Source organism: Talpa occidentalis, unplaced genomic scaffold (genome assembly GCF_014898055.3).
Source record: "Talpa occidentalis isolate TD23 unplaced genomic scaffold, MPIMG_talOcc4v2.1 talOcc4.3, whole genome shotgun sequence".
Lineage (NCBI taxonomy): Eukaryota > Metazoa > Chordata > Mammalia > Eulipotyphla > Talpidae > Talpa > Talpa occidentalis.
This window is the reverse complement of record NW_023603184.1, coordinates 45,206,331-45,225,212: the sequence shown is the minus strand read 5'-3', so window position 1 is coordinate 45,225,212 and position 18,882 is coordinate 45,206,331. Positions and strand designations below refer to the sequence as shown.

Genomic DNA, 18,882 nt, shown 5'->3' with positions numbered 1-18,882 from the left:
TAATAATTTTGCTGAACAAGTTCTGGTATACATTTGAGGAAAAGATATATTTGTTTTCAATATGTCCATGCTAATAGCTTTTATTTTTTATTCCCATGCACGGATCTGCCTTTCTGAGCACCAGTCCTTGTATAAAATCTGCTATTGAAGCTTTGATAGCAACAGGGTTGATCGAGGTCATTATGCATACTTCATATTCTGTTTTTATTGAGATATGTAGGGTCTTTTTATGATCTAATACTACAGGCAGATGAAGATAGGAAAATATATATTTAAGAAAGTTAAATTTGGGCCTCCCGGGCAGTTGAGTGCCACGCTGTGAAGCTGTCAGCAGCCTCTGCAGTGCCAGTTCAATACCTACCAGCCCTGGGAGACATGGCGCAGCAGACCTCTCCTGGCTCGCCCACTGCTCCCCTCAGCAGTGTATTTCACTCAGTCTGCCTGTTCTGTTCCCTGCTCTGTCTCTGGTGAATCCCCTCACCCTCCCGCATATCTGGACTGTACCCCGGTTCTTGTATAAATAAATCTTTTTTTAAAAAAGTTGAATTTTACTAAATATGTGATTTTTTTGCAAACTTAACCTTTCTGAACTTCAATCTCATCTTTTATGAAATGATACCAAAATATCATAAGGTGGTGCTGAGGACCAAATGAACCAGTAAATTTTCAATAAAAGGATGGATGGATGGATGGATGGATGGATGGATGGATGGATGGATGGATGGATAGAAAAAGAGAGAGACAGAAGGGAGTGTGATGCGGGTGGAGAAAGAGACAGAGAGAGCGAAAGGGTGGGGGGGCGGCTGGGAGAGAGGGAGGGGAAAGGAAGGAGAGAGAAGCGAACAAGAAGGAAAGAATGGAAAACTATGAAAACTATGAAGTGAATTTAAGTCTCAGGAAAATATAACATCTGTGATATAACTTAAAGTGATATAATTAGTTATCAGGATGTGAGAATCTCGATATAGCTAAAATTTGAATATTCTAATATATATAGCTATAATTAATTAATAAAATCTCATAAAATATATAAACTTCCATGAGCCACATTCTGCCTTTTTTGATCATTCCTCTTTTTTTTTTTAAAGATTTATTTACTTATTTATACAAGAACTGGGGTACAGGCCAGATGTGCGGGAGGGTGGCGGATTCACCAGAGAGAGTGGGGAACACAACAGGCAGACTAACTGAAATCCACTGCTGAGGGGAGCAGCGGGCGAGGCAGGAGAGGTCTGCTGCACCATGTGGGAAACTTGCTGGCTGGCGGGGATCAAACCGGTGCTGCAGAAGCTGCAGATAATTTCACAGTGCAGTGCTCAACCGCCTGCGCCACCAGGGGAGGCCCTTTGATCATTCCTCTTAATGATTATTATGTTATACAGATTATTATGTTATACAATCCTCTTAATGATTATTATGTTATATAGGACCAAATTGAGATGAAAATGGAAGCAATAACAGAAAGTTCTTGACCCTAAAATAAGCTTTAAGTCATGTTGAAGCATCTGTGGTATATCTGATCACCCTGTTCTCAAAATTTGTGAATATCATAAGATCAGTGAAACTTCCAAGGTGTGTGGACCAAGTTAATATCTATCTTTTCTTTGCCATCCCATGTGCCCTGCAGAAACCACAGTGTCAATAAACCATAAATCAGGGCTAACAGGAAAGTGACACTAGTATTAATTTGGAGGGTTAAATAACAGAATGTAGAATGAAGTGGTGTTGTGTAAAGGACAGTGGACTTAATCTCCCGGCCTTGCTACTTGCTAAATGAGTTGTCCCAGGCGAGATATTTCCTATCTGTCACACCTTCCAGGAGATTTAAAGTCAGAAAGTCCTCAATTCAAATCTTGGTTCTCTTCCTTAATAGCTTTTTGACGTTAGGCAGGACCTTTTATTTGCTCCAAATCATCAAAGAATCTCAATGACGGCACTTGATTGCCGCTGATCAGAATCCTATGCTTCAGGAGACTCTTCTTATGTAAAAGTGATATGGAGAGTCAAAACAGGAAGGGAATTAGTGATCATCAAAGTGGAAAGCTTGGCTCATACACCTAGTTTCCATATCATAATTCAGATGTATCAGTTCACAACTCTCTCATTGTACCTGTAGTTGCCTGTCATTTAGATACATTCTCTGTCACAATCTAATTGTGTGATTTGATTTCAACCTCCCCAGCCATTATGGCAACTTGCTTTCTTTATACAGGGGGTGTGATATGTGACATGGTACACATTTGTCCCTCAGATGTTTTTCAGAAAAGGGACTGCAGAGCTTAAAGTAACTTAACTGCATAGACTAACAGCACCTCGTAGGAAGAAAAGGAACAACAAAGAACAATGAAATAGTATTAAAATGCTTATAAGTGAAAGCAAAATAGTATAAACGGTGAAGGGGTGTTTTACAGAATAATTGAATATGCCACTGGGAGAAAATAGAATAATGTCCTGGGAAAATACAGTCATCAACACATAGCAATACACAGTATAACTTACTATAAATTTTGCAGATTATTCTAAACATGGTGCACACCTGGTCTCTTTTCAAAGAGCTTCCAGGACTCATGGTCATAAATCCTACAGAATCAATTCAAACTATGAATCCAGTGTGATGAGTGAGGGGCTGAGTCCTTTCAATGACCAAAACCCGGGCCCTCTCAAGTCTCACAACTTCAGGATACATAGGGCCTCCCTGGTGGCGCAAGGGGTTATGCACAATACTGTGAAGCTATCTGCAGCCACTGCAGCACAAGTTTGATCCCCAGCCAGCCAGGGAGATACCCACAGCAGACCTCTCCTGTCTCACCCGCTGCTCCCATCTGCAGTGTATTTCAGTCAGTCTGCCTGTTCTGCGCCCCACCCTGTTGCTGGTGAATCCTCTCACCCCCTGCACCTCTGGCATATATGCCAGTTCTTGTATGCATAAATAAATAAATCTTTAAAAAAAAAGAATCCATAACATACTAAAGAGAAGTGTTTCATGGCTAGATTGACTTTCACTCATAAGCAAAACATTTGGAAGATGCTTAGACATTGTCTAGTTTATTATACAGTATTAGTGAAGTATCTTTCTATGATATAGTGACATGCCCATTTCTTATTGGATAAAGTCCAAATTCCACATCACTGTACATATACATAAACACATAAATATGTAAATATATTTATACCAGGAACCTAGTAAATATGTTAGACAAAATAATGAAAATGTTGCAAACTCTACCTCCAGGGAACTTTTGCTCTACTGAAGTAGTCAAACTTAAAATCAATTTTTATTGTAGTGGCAGGAATATTAAACATTGACGGGGAAAATCCATGATCATATGAGATCATTTATCAAGACACCAAACCCAGGTTCAGAGAATAAAGTTTCTCAAATGAAATAAAAACCAGACTAACCGCAACAGTGAGTAACAACTAACCCTCTAAACAATGAGGTTTGAAGGAAAGGCTATTCCATACAAATCGTGTATGTATGCAAAGGATCAGAGACAAGTGAGGCATGTGATGTATTCTGGGAGATGGAAGATACTCAGTGTAACTGGCCACAAGTTGGCAAATACACAGAATATTGCAAAATAGTTGATAGTACAGAAATGAGCAGATCCCAAATTAACTATTCAAGAGCAAATATAGAATTTTTTACATGACTACTCCCTGAAGCATCTCTAAACATTTACAATAAATGTTCACCGTTCCTTTACTCCCCAGGGATCCAGAGACCTAGGAGAGGACCCATTTTCATGGTAGTCTTGAGGTGGCCTTTGGCCACTTCTCACAACCATCAGATTGAGGAAATCTTCAAGAGACGCGCATAAGAATTTATAAGACACGGGGCCCTCCCCGGTGGTGCAACAGGTTGAGCGCAGTGCTGTGAAGCTTTCCGCAGCCTCTGCAGTGCAGGTTCGATTCCCAGCTGGCCAGGGAGAAAACCACATGGTGCAGCAGACCTTTTCTGCCTCTCCCACTGCTCCCCTCAGCAGTGTCTTCCATCCGTCTGCCTGTTCTGTTCTCTGCTCTGTCTCTGGTGAATTCACTCACCCTCCTGCGCCTTTGACTGTACCCCAGTTCTTGTATAAATAAATAAATCTTAAAAAAAAAAAGAATTTATAAGACAGACAAAAGCATTTTCACCTGAAAAAGATGCAGGAACTAGACAAATAAGTATACATACAGTGTTAGGTACCAAAGATTGAAGAAAATGAATACTAGGTGACTTAAATTAAATGAAGATGGTTTAAAACAAGATCTTAGAGTAATAGTCATTCAAAATTACTCTGATTTTTTAAAAATTTATTTATTTATTTATTTTTTGTGGGACCCTCGCCGGCTGCCGGGGAACGCACTGGCGCTGCAGAGCCCAGTGCTCATCCGCTTTGCCACCAGGGGAGGCCCAAAATTACTCTGATTTTAAACCAGGGAAATTTCTACACAGAATATTAAGGAATATTGAATATAGTAAATCCTAGAATTTTGCCGGCTAATTGTAATATATATATATATATATACAGTGAATACAGTAAAAATTATTATATTTCACTTATGAATCAGTCTTTATATATGTATATATATTTACATTATATATATTCTTATACAAGCACTGGGTACAATCAGAAGTGTGGGAGGGTGAGAGAATTCACCAGAGCCAGAGCCGGGAGCAGAACAGGCAGACTGACGAAGTACACTGCTGAGGGGAGCAGCAGGTGCGGCAGGAGAGGTCTGTCGCTCCATGTGGGACCCTTGTCTGGGGCCGGGGATCGAACCGGCGCTGCAGAGGCTGTGGGCAGCTTCGCAGCCCAGCACTCAACTGCTGCGCCACCAGGGGAGGCCCTAAGCTATCTTTTCTTTCTGCAGTCTATACCATGTCAAATGTCATTGGCAAGTCCGTGGCTTGGTTATCCATGACTCAGGAGCTCAGTTACAATTGCTGGGGCTGATTAAGATAGATCATGACCTAGGTCATCCAGACCAGACCCTAAATAAAATGGACAGAAAGACATCTTTTACAAGGGTATTGTGGTGAACACACAAGGATTATATACAAAGCAAATTAAAACTATTACACAGTGACTATGACTATTCAAGAAAAAAAAGGAAAAAGCACTTTTGTGTCTTTCGTGTTATTCTAATAAAAGAAACACTTCTTATTTCCTATTATTTTTTATACTGTTAATTATAAGAAGTATAAAATGCATGACATATTGCAACCTAACGTGGCATTCTGTCATGTTATGGTTAATAACACAAACTTCTAAAATAAGAAATATGGTGAAGACAAAGCAAGCTAACAAAATTAAAAATAAACTTTCTTTCCTTCTTTTTTTCTTGTAATTTTTTTTTCTAAAAGCAAATTAAATACCAAAAAGTAAGTCCGATCAAAATTAAATAAATGCTTAATTGTAAATTAAATGTTACCAAAAGATAATATTTCATCTCTCAGGTTTCAAAATAATGAAACTTCTCTAATGCGATCTCAAGATTTAGAAGCTTGCTTTCTTTTCCAATTTGTGCTTGACATTAAAAATTAATGACAGAATTATTTCTTATGATTCCTTACATTTCTCTGTAGCTTATATAGAAAATGATGTATAATACTTAGACATTTGTGTAATATAATTCAATTACAGGAACTGAACACAGATTGCATTGTCCCCTGACCATTTATTCCACTCCAAGTGTTGGACACAGACTTTTTAATTTTATATTTCTTCCCCAACGATGTGTATTAAAAAAATGCACTAAAAGCTGCTGCTTTCTCAACAAAATCATGGTCACAGTTAGTTAAATATTTAATGCCACCAAGCACAAGCCAGGGCATGCAATGGGTTTGAACTTGACTGTAAAACCACTGTAATGGGTTTAGGTCCCCTGGGTCCCCAGTGTGCTCTGTACTGTTACAGTAAATGAAGGAAAAGTATCATCAAAATGAAAGTTTGTATAGAAATCTGTCTGGCTGCATCTACTGACAAGATTTATTATAGATCTCTGAACCTCATGTGTTTTCTTAATATCTTGCATCACTTTTCTAATCTGAAATCAAGCTGAAATGTTAGGCATGACGGTATATAATTCTCTATAATTTGCTTTTCCAGAGTGACCCTTTTCAATATATCTCCAGTTCTGATTACTTTCTGAGTGCTTGACAGACGTTCCATTAGTGATTTTGCTATTAGTACTTGCATTAGTACATTAAAATTAGGACATTCTTTTGGCAATAACAACAGAATTCTGAAAGAATGCAACAGCCCTCTCCATGAGAAAATTCAGCCATTTTCTCTAGGGCATATGTCTTTAAATGAAATGACAACGTAGGAAATTCAGTAAAAATATATTTCAAGATAGTTCACCTTGTGAATCATATAGTTTGCCTTAATAAAAAAGAAAAAAAAAGAGAGAGAAAAAAAGAAAGACACAAACGATATTTTTAAAGCTCAAATTATGGCTTTAATAAATCCAACACACTGTTTGTATTAAAAAAGAGGCTATATCTCAAAGGACTTTAAAACACTAGTTTATAGCTAGACAGACATAAAATTGAAATGGGATGTCGCTGTTTGCCATCTGTATAAAGTTATTTAATTTCTGCCTAGACACTCTATTGCCCCCTGTCACCTTAAATGTGAATCCAAGAAGCAAGCTTGATTAAAAAATATCTTTACAGTCAATCCTATTGAATACTCAGATGTTCTTGTTTCATTGTGATGTCTTTTCTTAATGGATGTTTGGAAGAACATTTGTTGATATATTCTGCTTGGTATCGCAAAATGGAAAATGACTCAGCTCAACCAGATTCTGTTTTTTCTCCATCTTCTCTAATATTAATACTCTAGCTGCAGGGCATATTAGTTGGGCCTAGCTAGAATTTCTGGAATGGAATATCTTCACTAGCTTCCTCTTCCTACATCTGAGCTCCCACCTTCCCATCATATGAACCAAGCCCCTTACTCTCATCAAGGCTTCAATAAAAAGTCTCCATTGTAGCAAATGACTTGACCTCCTCCCTGACTGATTCTATTTTTATTCCTAATTGTTTCCAATATCCTGGGGATGATAGAACAGAGGAAGATATTATGAAAGTCCTGGTTTGATTCTGGGGGATAGACTGGCCAGCCAGACATCAGTGTAGAAAAAGACAAATTACAAACCCTGACCCCCTTCTTTTTTTTAATTTAAATTTTATTTTTATATTCCCCATACAATTACACCCCCTTATTTTGACCCCAATCCCACCTTTCCCCACCCCCCACCCCCATAGAGTGTCTCTGGTTCATAGTTTTTTGTTGATTTTGATATTTTCTTTCTTATAGTTATTCTTTTTCCTGATCCCTTATTTAAGTTTTCTAGATTCCTGCTATGAGTGAGACCATCTGGTGTTTTTCTTTTTTCTTTCTGGCTTATTTCGCTGAGCATGATCCCTTCCAGCTCCATCCATGTTGCTGCAAATTGCATGTGTTTATCTTTTTTGAATGCTGAGTAATATTCCATGGAGTATATGTACCACATCTTCTTCATCCAGTCATCTATTTGTGGGCATTTGGGTTGTTTCCAAAGCTTAGCTATTGTAAATAGTGCTGCTATAAACATAGGGGTGCAGGTGCTCTTTGGAATTGATGTTTCTGTGTCCTTGGGTAAATACCTAGGAGTGGAATTGCTGGATCGTATGGAAGCTCTATGTTTAGTAGGCCCAAAACTCTCCACACAGCTCTCCATAGTGGTTGGACCAGTTTGCACTCCCACCAACATTGCAGCAGAGTTCCTTTTTCTCCACAACCTCGCCAACATTTGTTGTTGCTAGTTTTTTTAATATGTGCCATTCTCACTGGTGTAAGATGGTATCTCATTGTAGTTTTGATTTGCATTTCCTTGATTACAAGTGATGTTGAACATTTTTTCATATGCCTGTTGGTCATTTGCATTTCCTCTCCAGAGAAGTTTCTTTTTAGCTCTTCTGCCCATTTTTTGACTGGATTATTTTGTTTTTGTTGAGTCTCATCAGCTCTTTGTAGATTTTTTGTGATCAGTCCTTTATCATTAGTGTTGTGTGCAAAAATGTTCTCCTAGTCAGTGGGGTTTCTCTTTGTTTTTGTTATTGTCGCTTTTGCTGTGCAGAAGCTCTTTAATCTGATGTAGTCCCAGCTGTTGATCTTTGCCTTCACTATCACTGCTTTGGGTGATGTGTCTGTAAAGATATATTTGATGTGCATATCAGTGACTCCCTTCCAAAGACAGAGAACAGTGTCACTTTGGAGCAGAGATACAGGCAGGATTCAGGGCAGCTGACAAAAATGATCTGGACTAAGGTTGAGTTGATCAGAAATCAAGAAAAAAAAAGAGATGTTTAGAAAGGTGTTATGAGAAATTGCTAGGAAAGCAAACCATGGAGATCAGAATCAAGTCAATGAATGGTGGATATTATATTTGGGAAGTTGTTTTATTTATTATTATATGTCTTTGAGGTGGAACTGAACTAGAGTGAACAATAAACCGTTTTCATCTTCAAATTTGTCATCATCACCATCATCTTGGTCATGTTTTCCGAAAAATAGGAAAGCACATTAATGTTACTTTGAAACAGTTCAAACAAATAGGTTAAAGCAAAACTTGGGGGGCCTCGCTGGTGGTGCAAGGAGTTAAGTCTCAGCACTGTGAATCTATCCACAGCCACTGCAGCACAAATTTAATGCCTGGCAAGGGAGCTACCACATGGCGCAGCAGACCTCTCCTCTCTCACCTGTTGCTCCCCTCAGCAGTATATTTCAGTCAGTCTGCCTTTTCTGCTCCCCACTCTGTCTCTGGTGAATCCTTTTAACCCCTGCACCTCTGGACTACACCCCAGCTCTTGTATGCATAAATAAATAAAATAAATCTTTAAAAAATAAATAATAAAGAAAAACTTTGTTACTAATGACAGAATAAGGTTCTGTATTTTGATTGTTATAGTTTATATAAAATTTCTGTTATAGTCAAAGATTATACCAAGTGTTTTAAATTATTTGGACACATTTGATATGGGTGATGAATGATATTTTACTGCCATTCATCACTTATTAATTTCATTTGCTGCAGTACTCACTGCACTACAATTCCAATGCAAATAAGAATACTTAAGGTCTTTATTTCATTGTATTATATTTTTATTGATTTATTTAAGCCATTGTCCCTTCATATTTTTAGTTTTTCTCTCATCTTCAGTAAATTATCTTGTATTTACCCTTAGAAAACAGTCAAGATTATAACTGCAAAATACCTAGATTGGACACTACTATAAAGAGTGTACCATTAACTTAATCTAAGTTATCATGGAAGTGTTAGAAGTAAGTTGGATATATTTGAGAGATAAAACTGATTTCCTGAATAAGCTTCTTAAAGGTATACACCTAAACAATGGAATGTTTAAATTTTTGATTCCTCTATGCAGCCATGGTATAGATACATACCCAAAAATCTTTCTTTAAAGATTTATTTATTTATGCATACAAGAACTGGGGTGCAGGCCAGAAATGTGGGGGTGAGAGGATTCACCAGAGACAGAGTGGGGAACAGTACAGGTGGATCTACTGAAATACACTGCTGAGGAGACCAGTGGAAGAGACAGGAGTGGTCTGCTGTGCCATGTGGGTAGCTCCCTGGTCGGGAATCGAACTCGCTTTGCAGTGGCTGTGGATAGCTTCATAGTGCTGAGATTTAACCCCTTGTGCCACCGGGGAGCACCCCCCCACCAAAAAAGATCTTTAAGTGGCAGGTACTGTGTTTCTCTTCCTCTCCATCATATTGAAAGTGAATGAATATTAAAATGTTTGCTGAATAAGTAAATAAACACACATATGAGTATATTTTTCAAATCATTTGTGATTAATCACTGTGTACCAAGTATTAGGTTAAGTTCTTTATATAAACTTATTTTTTATTCCTGTTATAAACAATAAAACTCATGGTAATTTGGTAACTTTTCCACATTTATATATCTCAATAACCTTGCTCTTAGCAATTAATGACATCATTGTTTACTTGTTATTATAATTCTCCAGTATCAGACTATGACTTCTAAGAAAATAATGATTTTCCACTTGCGTATTTCTTGGCCACCAAATCTAAACTCAGAGCCTAGCAAATATGATGTGCAATTACTACTTTTAGGTTGAAATTATTGATCTTTGGAGAACCTCCTTCAAGATAAAGAGTAAGTGAGAGGACTTTTAGATTAGGAGAGCTGTGCTTAGTTAGACTATATATTTGAAATCTGACCTGTGCTAATTTGGTAATAACCAATCCCTAGGTTCTTCATCTGGTAGATAATGTTAGCTACCTGAAAGGACTCAAGTAAGGGTCAGGTGCAGTTATATTTTGATATCAATTTTAAAAATATTTATTTATTTATACAAGCACTAGGGTACAGGCCAGAGGTATGGAAGGGGGTGAGAGGATTCACCAGAGACAGAGCAAGGAGCAGAACAGGCAGACAGACCATAGGTACTGCTGAAGGGAGCAGCAGGCGAGACAGGAGAGGTCTGCTGCACCATGTGGGTATCTCCATATCCTGCCGGGAATCAAACCAGCACTGCAGAGGCTGCAGACAGCTTCACAGTGGTGCACTCAACCCGCTGCACCACCAGGGAGGCCCCTATTTTGATATCAATTTATAATCAAAAAAGTCAAACCAAATTCTGCCATACACAGAAGATTTTTACATACAGACATTCAGTAGTAATCAAACACAAAATATTTTATGCCGCTTATAGTGTGATCTCAATAAAGGCATGTGGTACTTTTTGTTCTGATTTCCAGAGTTTACTGGAGGTGGATATAAACAGAGGTGACTCTTAGAGTTGTCCTCAGGCAATTGCAAATTCTCCTCCATCATAAGTAGAGCATAGATTGCTTTATGATCAAGTTGTGGACACTGTCCTTAAGGATATAGTTTACAGGCTTCATTAAATTCTTGCATTGTGTCTATGAAAGCAGAGGGAATCTTATTTAAATATGTGGGAAATATAAGTCTACTCTCTACTTCACCAGTGAGAACGAACTTCTAATGGCCATGATGCTAATTAACAAGCCACTATTTTAATCAATGCAAATTAATTTTTTTAAGATTTATTTATTCATGCATACAAGAACCAGGGTACAGGTTGGATGTGCAGGAGGGTGAGAGGATTCACAGAGACAGAGCGGGGAACAGAACAGGCTGACTGACTGAAATACACTACTGAGGGGAGCAATGGGCAAGACAGGAGAGGTCTGCTGTGCCATGTGGGTATCTCTGCGGCCGGCTGGTATCAAACCCATGTTGCAGAGGCTGTGCCGGACAGCTTCACAGCACTGTGCTCAAATGCCTGTGCCACCAGGGAGGCCCAATGCAAATTAATTTTTGACATTCATTGGGTTAATTTCCAAGGAGTTAGCTGATGATAGACATATGCATAAAGAAACCCTTGTAGTTGACTGTGGAGGATGTTCTTTCTGATATAATGCCAAGTAAACACCGCAGAATGTGGTTCTTGTGTAGGGTAAATGTGATTAATAGCTTTAACATACTCATAATAGCACACCAGTAATGGTAAATTACACACACACACACAAACATGTATGTGTCTGTGTGGGTATGGTCTGCTATATTTTCTTCACATTTAGGGTCCATCTTCTCTCTAGAATTAGGGTTTTGAGGCTATCACCTAGATGGTATCAGTTGGTTTTCCAGAAGTAACACAATTTCGGAAGATTTCTCTCATCCTATTCACATTTTATTTTTTATCACATCTTCAGTTCCAAAATGTTTTATGGGCCTCCCCAGTGGCGCAGCGGTTGAGCGCTGGGTTGTGAAACTGCCTGCAGCCTCTGCAGCGCCGGATCGATTCCCGGGCTGCTCCTCGGCCACTGGAGGAGGGTCCCACATGGCGCGCAGACCTCTCCTGCCGCCCGCTGCTCCCCTCAGCAGTGTGCTTTGGTCCTTCTGCTCCCCGCTCTGGCTCTGGTGAATTCTCTCTCACCCTCCCGCGATTCTGACTGTACCCAGTGCTTGTATAAATAAATAAATAAATCTTTAAAAAAAAAAATGTTTTATGGAATTTTTTTATAAGATAATCCATATTGGGCCTCTCCTGGTGGTGCAGGCAGTTGAGCGCCGCACTGTGAAGCTGTCCACAGCTTTTGCAGTGCCGGTTCGATCCCAGCCAGCTGACGAGGGTCCCACATGGTGGGGCAGACCTCTCCTGTCGCACCCACTGCTCCCCTAAGCAGTGTTTTCAGTCAGTCTGCCTGTTCTGTTCTCCGGTCTGTCTCTGGTGAATCTTCTCACCCTGCCACAAATCTGGCCTGTACCCTGGTTCTTGTATAAATAAATAAATAAATAAATCTTTTAAAAAAAAGATAATCCATATTTATGTACTTGATATGCTGTAATCCATATTTTCATGTGATAATGTTCCTTTTCAAGTAATTTATAAATTCCATCAAAGAACATTTTTTTCTGTCTTTGTTTTCTCATCCATTTATTTCACAAATATTTATTAGCTTTAAGATAGGCTCTTTCTACTCTCTTTTTTTGCATGTCCTTGACAACATAAAACTGTACTTAGTACATAGTGCATACGTTGCAAATGTTGATTGACTGAAAAAATATCCTATTATGGGGCCATCATTATTGAAGTTTGCAGGTTTCTTTCCCTAATTTCAAAATGCCTTTTTCATTTTAGATCACTCCAGGTAGCTGTCTCACAGCAACAATCTATTGATTCTCACTGCACCGGGTGAAGAAGAAACACTGGATCAGGTACGACTTCCATTACCAAAAGTACCTACTCAAAATTAAATATATATAATATACTTTAGAGTGAAACTTTAAAAAATATTCTTACAAATGAACTTGAGGCAATTGATTTTGGATATTACTAGAAGTAAGGAACCATTTTTCTTTATTGCAAGATCTCTCATGGAAGAGAAATTATTTATACAAGTACTTGTTAAAGCTTCTACATCGCAATTTATTCCACCTAATAATTACCCTATCAACACATATTCTGTCTAAATGTCTTTAGTCACAGTCTTCCTAATATAATCTGTTGTTCATTGTTCTTCTGTTTGATATGCATGGAGGCTTCCAGCATCTTCTTATTCTAAAAAGTATTTGAATGCTTTGTCTGTTGAAATGAAAGTAACAATGATTAGTAGGACAGATGTTTCCCTTGAATGTAAAAATGTAGGGGTTAAAATCACAAATTTCATTGAATACTCATAGTTTCTGCTTGCATTTTTCAAGATGGTGGAAAATAGCTTCTGTGAAGTGGAAACCAGGTTCTAGTCAAAGTTAAAAAGATCTGTGATCTGCAAAATAGATGATAGTTGGAAATAGCTCTACTGTTCTCTCAAGAATAGACACACAAAGTTAGTATGCTGTAAAATAAAATATTTGTCTTTCTGCATGGTGATTTGGACAAAGAGGCTGAGAGAAAGATGGAAAGGGAAAACAGAACAATGAGAATTTCATTCTAGGTGCATTAGTCAGTCAATATAATGATACAAGGATTGGAACATACTATGAATGTATTTTCATTATTCATTGGTATATTACTATTATAATAAATACTAGACATTCCTCTACATATTGGTTAAAATGCTATACAAACCACTTGTTAATGACATTTAATTGGCCAAATACAAATGTAATAACTAATTTATTTCTTGCATATTGATACTGATTTTATTTATATATACATGTATATATTATGGAATATGTGTGTATGTATATATATATGTGCATATATTTATATATGTATCCCATCATATTTTTCATTGAGATGGAAATGTATGACATTGTGAGAAAATTTTTCAAGTATGTGTATCAATGAACTGATGATATTAATTTTACAGTTGAGGAAGCAATTGAGATCAAAGATTCCCATTTATTTTGGTTTGTTTGTAAAAATGGTATTTTGATTCATTTTTTATTTAAGTACATTTTGTAATAATCACTTCTCTTCAACCTACAAAATACACTTCCTAGATATAGGAAATAAATTAAACTTCAGAATATAGATAAGTGGATTAGAAAGGGAGAGGTTTTGTGTAGTGAAGTAATGTCCCAAGGAAGGGACAAGGTCACTTTAAAGCCCCAATTTATGATGCAAGTTGCCATTATTTCAAGAGTGAAGTGGGAACCAGGTGCTAGTTTCTCAGGAAGGTGGAGAGTTGTCAGGAATCACAAATACAGTATATTCTTTATATGGAGTTTATTATCTGAAAAAGCCTTGGTAAAAGTGGTCATTTTTCACCTGAATTTCACTTAGCACAGAGTTTTTCAGACTGTATTTTTGTTTTGTTTTGTTTTGTTGTATGATTTGATCAGATTTCATATATGGAACTACGCTATATATAAAAGTGATATAAGGAGAGACAGCCTATTTGGAGAATGTGAATCTCAGATTCTTATCTATTCAGCTCCACCCACTCAATATCCTCAGTTATCACCCCTGAGTTTGTTCTAAAGTCTCCTCAAAGCTTACAGAATGACAATTTTAAAACCATGGCCTATTGTAGCTGTTAAATTTTAGAATGTAGACGCTGCACCTAAGAACAGTGGCATAACATACCCAAGACCAGCACTTAAAAGAGACAGAAGTCTGGGTACACAGACATTCGTTTTTGGTTACCTTGGTGCTTCTAAAAAACACACTTAAAGATTAGTATTGCAAATAGAACTGGAAAACTCAGCCTTCCTTCCCTTTATGTCAATCATTTCGTTTGGTAGTTGTGTGTGTCTTTGAGAAGTGATTTTCAAAGTGTGTCCCCAACCAACAGCATCAGCATGACATTTTAGAAATACAACTTTGTAGACTACTCAGACTACCTGTATCAATATCTTTAGTCATGGGAGTTCAGAAGCTTATGGCTCAATTAGTCTTCCGGGAGATTCTGACAGTCATTAAAGTCTGGAAATCTCTATATTAAAGAAATTCTTTGAAAATTACATCCATCTGTAATATAATTTTACATAGATTACCTACCAATGGGAAAAATCACTATAGGTTACATACATTTTGTAAAGAAAATAATTGAGATGGAAGAATGAAACTAAAATATGTTGATCACTTACCATAAACTAAGAACTATCATTTCTCTTATAATTCTCAGAGCTGCATTTTGAAGTATGTTATAAGCTAAACTTTGATGGGAAAATTAAACTCAGAGAGACTAAATAATTGTCTAAGATCATTCAGCTGGAAATTGCAGAAATAGGATTTGAATACCTATCTAGTTAGCTCCAAAGCTTAAATCTTCTAGTTATGCATTGAAATCACACACATCTGGTGTGGGATAGCTACAACTCTGGAGAAAAAACATGCATTGGATTTTTGTTGTCATTATTGAGTGTTTTGATATTGTTTATACTTGGGATGTAATATACCTTTTTCTATGTTACGTGGAAACAATGGCTTGTTATTGTGATAGGAGTATGCCTTCGCAACTCTTTTTAATTCTATTTACATCTATTTGGATATCAATCTCCAAATTTTTATATATTTGCCTAGCTATGACAATATATGTGTATATACTAATTTTTTTCTTTAAAATTTCATATAAAAATAAATATAACTCTGATGGGTTTGGGGACATCTAAACTTACTGGAAAATGAATCATTATCTTAGGTATTATGCAAATAAAATCATGTAAGTATTATGTAAATGTAATTACATATAGAAGTAATTACAGGAATATGTACTATAAACTTCAGAGCTGTAATATAGGGAATTATAGGAGAGGGTAATTATATTTCATGTTCCCTAAAGCTTCAACATGTAGGAAGAAATTCATCAATTTTTACATCTGAAAGATACACTAGAACTCTTAAAATAGAAGCAAAAATTTAATAAAGTTTTTAAAACTGTGATCCAACAATATATAAAATGGACAATACCAACAAATCCTAGAAATCTGACTGTAGAATTGAGGCTACCAAAAGGAGAAGAGAAGGGAAGAGCAAAGTGGGGAAGGGACATGGTGGACTATGACACAATGCTGGCACAATGTGGTAACATCCATCTGAAGTGTGTGGTCCTATACCTCTGAATAATGCACACTATATTAAACCAGTGTTAACTCAATTAAAAAGATAGCAAAAATCAATCAATTAATAAAACAGAAAATCCATGCTATACAACTGGAGTTGAGCCTCCCCTGGTGGCGCAGCGGTTGAACGCTGGGGAGGCCGTGGCCACCGGCCAGGGTCCCACAAAAAACAAAAACAAAAACAAAAACAAAAACAAAAAACAACTATACAACTGGAGTTTATTATAGGAATGAAAGACTGACTAAACATTGAAAAATCACTCGGTGTAGTCATTATGTTAATTGATTAAAAAGTAGAACATACATGAACTTTTCAATAATGGCAGAACAATTTAACATACATTCCTGATAAATACTCACTTTAAATTTGATCTGGAAGGGGACTCTACTACTTGCTAAAAGGTAGAAAGTGGTGAAAGACTGAATGCTACCCGCTAGCATCAGGAATAAGGTAAGAATCTGCTTTTACTAGCAGTCATGTTCAATCTTTAACTGAAAGTTCTAGCTTTTACAAGGGGAAAAAAGAAAGCGAAAGAAAAGATTCAGATTGGAATGGAAAAATTTAAACTGTACGTGCCGATGATATGATTGTCTATAAGAGAATACGACAGAAGCTACAAAAAATATACTAGACTTGATAAGTTAGTTTAGAAAGGTTACAGGACACAACTGAGAGTTGAAATTTTATTTTAAAATACCAGAAAAGGTGAAATGCTTAGGGATAAACTGCTAAAGGATGTATAAAACTTGTACTATAAAAACAAAAAGACATTGCTGAAAAACTTGTATAAGACCTGAATAAGTGGAGAGGTAATGTGCTCATGATTTAAAATACTCAATATTAAGATTTTAATTCTCCCAAATTTGTTTACATATTCAGTGCATTTTCAATAAAAGTCCCGTTAGATATTTTTGGTAAAAATTGACAAATGGATTCTAAACAAGAATAAAAAGTACCTAGAATAGCAAAAACAATTTTGAAAAAAGTAATATTAGAGGAATTATACTATTTGACTTCAGGAGTTATGATGCAACGGAACAAGACTATGTGATTGTGGCATAGAGAGACATCTAGATCAATGGAACTGAATAGAGAGTCACAGAAATAGATCCATACATTTACCAACAATTGACTTTTGACAAAAGCAATTTAGTAGAGAAAACGAGATTTTTCAACAAATGATTTGAAAAAATTGTATATTCATATGCAAAAATGTTAACTAGGCTCTATACTGCTCACTATTTATAAAAATGAACACAAAATCAATTCATGAATTTAAATGTAAAACTATGTAACTTCTAGAAGAAAACAGGAAAAATCATTGTGATCAGTTTAGGAAAAGATCTCTTCAATTTGACATTAAAAGCAAGATACATAAAATATAAATTGGACTTCATCACAATTAAATGTTTTTGCTCTGGGCCTCTCCATTGGCACAGTGGTTGAGCACTGGGTTGAGAAGCTGCCCGCAGCGTCACAGCACCGGTTCAATCCCCGGCTGCTCCCCGGGCACCCAAGGATGATCCAACATGGCAGGCAGACCTCTTCTGCCGCCTGCTGCTCCCCTCAGCAGTGTACTTCGCTCCTTCTGCCTGCTCTGCTCCCCGCTCCTGCTCTGGTGAATTCTCTCACCCTCCCACGCTTCTGACTGTACCCAGTGCTTGTATAAATAAATAAATAAATAAATAAATAAATAAATAAATAAATATAAATAAACAAATACATCTAAAATAAATAAATAAATAAACAAAAAAGTAAATATATATAAATAAATAAACACACCTAAAATAAATAAATAAATAAATAAATACATCTAAAATAAATAAATAAATAAATAAATAAATGTTTTTGCTCTTTGGGAGACACTGTTAAGAGGATATTTAAAAAGCCATAATATTTACTAATCAATTATCTAATAAAATATTTTATTCTAGAATTTATCAAGAATTCTCCAAAGGATAAGAAGTCAAATACATCAATAATAATGGACAAAAAATTGCTATAGATGTTTCACCAAAGAATATATCTGATTGAGAATAAATATCTTCAGGGAAATATAATTTGAAATCATAAAAGAAACCACTATACGTCTATTGGAATGTCTAAAACTATAAAAAAATATATTGATTGCATCATTTGGGAGTATCATACACTGCCAGTAGACATGTAAAATTCCCAAAACCCTTAGGAAAACATTTTGGCAATTTGTTAACAGTTAAACACACCTCCCATGTGACCCATCCATTATAATTCTTATATATGTGTCCAAGATAAATAAAATTATATATCAAATGAAACTTAAAGATTAATATTCATAGCAACATTATTTGCAATATCTCCAAACTGGAAACAACCTAATTGTCCACTAACAAGTGAATGGAGATATTAAAGTGATATAGCCATATAATATAATCAGACAGTGAACATAAAAAATGAATGAACAATATAGACAAATCTTCTGAGATACAAAGCCCATTTCTCTTCCAACTTTGCATTCTGTCTCCCACATCGATATCAATCTTATTCTAAACCTTATGAGTAATGAAAATTTATATAGTCAAATGAGAGTTTTTAGAATTTCCTCAAATTATGAAATGGACTGTCTGCATGTTACATAATGCCAGGGATTGCTTCAGGGCCTCTGAAATGAAACTGACAAGGCCCCACTCATAGATTATATCCACTTGGATTCTAAGATCATCCTCAAAGTCACACAGACTTAAAATGATTAGAATAGTGATTTACTGTTGCATTAAGAGGCAGTAGTTCAATGGGTCACTGTACTACAAGAACAAGGGTCTCCATATTGCTTAAA

General features: G+C 36.4%; 1 long non-coding RNA gene across 1 annotated transcript in view; it reads left to right on the top strand.

The window, feature by feature from the left end:
- The window catches only part of LOC119254707 (uncharacterized), an 847,730-nt gene that overhangs the window by 670,788 nt on the left and 158,060 nt on the right, over positions 1–18,882 (top strand). The window contains exon 4 of the long non-coding RNA XR_008553383.1: positions 12,696–12,772. This is a non-coding gene — a long non-coding RNA (uncharacterized LOC119254707). The remainder of the gene's footprint in view (positions 1–12,695; positions 12,773–18,882) is intronic.